General features: G+C 40.8%; 1 protein-coding gene across 1 annotated transcript in view; it reads right to left on the reverse strand.

Moving 5' to 3' along the window:
- CSUI_010506 (4 -phosphopantetheinyl transferase domain-containing protein) overlaps nucleotides 1-343 on the reverse strand; it is a gene marked incomplete at its 3' end in the record, with an annotated part of 5221 nt that overhangs the window by 2608 nt on the left and 2270 nt on the right. The window lies entirely within an intron of this gene.

Genomic DNA, 343 nt, shown 5'->3' on the forward strand with positions numbered 1-343 from the left:
GTGAGAAAGAAAGAAAAGAGAAGCCTTCGGAAAGAGGTAACTTCTAGAGACCGTGTCTCACATCATGGTGTTTCGTCTCAGCATCGAAATGCCCCTACAGATGAAAGATAGATGAAAGAGANNAGATAGATAGAGAGAGTAAAGATCGATAGATGTCTTTTCCAGGGTTTCATTTTCTAGGGGGTGCCCCGCAGTTTTCTCTATGGAGATAGATCTAGCATTGTTATCTAAACCGATACACACACGAATGCCTGCATGGCTCGACGCCTTCAGTCCTTTCTGTCTATAAGATACATCACTATACATCCAGTATTACCACCTATCCTCATATATATATATATAT

Source organism: Cystoisospora suis (genome assembly GCF_002600585.1).
Source record: "Cystoisospora suis strain Wien I chromosome Unknown contig_7625, whole genome shotgun sequence".
Lineage (NCBI taxonomy): Eukaryota > Apicomplexa > Conoidasida > Eucoccidiorida > Sarcocystidae > Cystoisospora > Cystoisospora suis.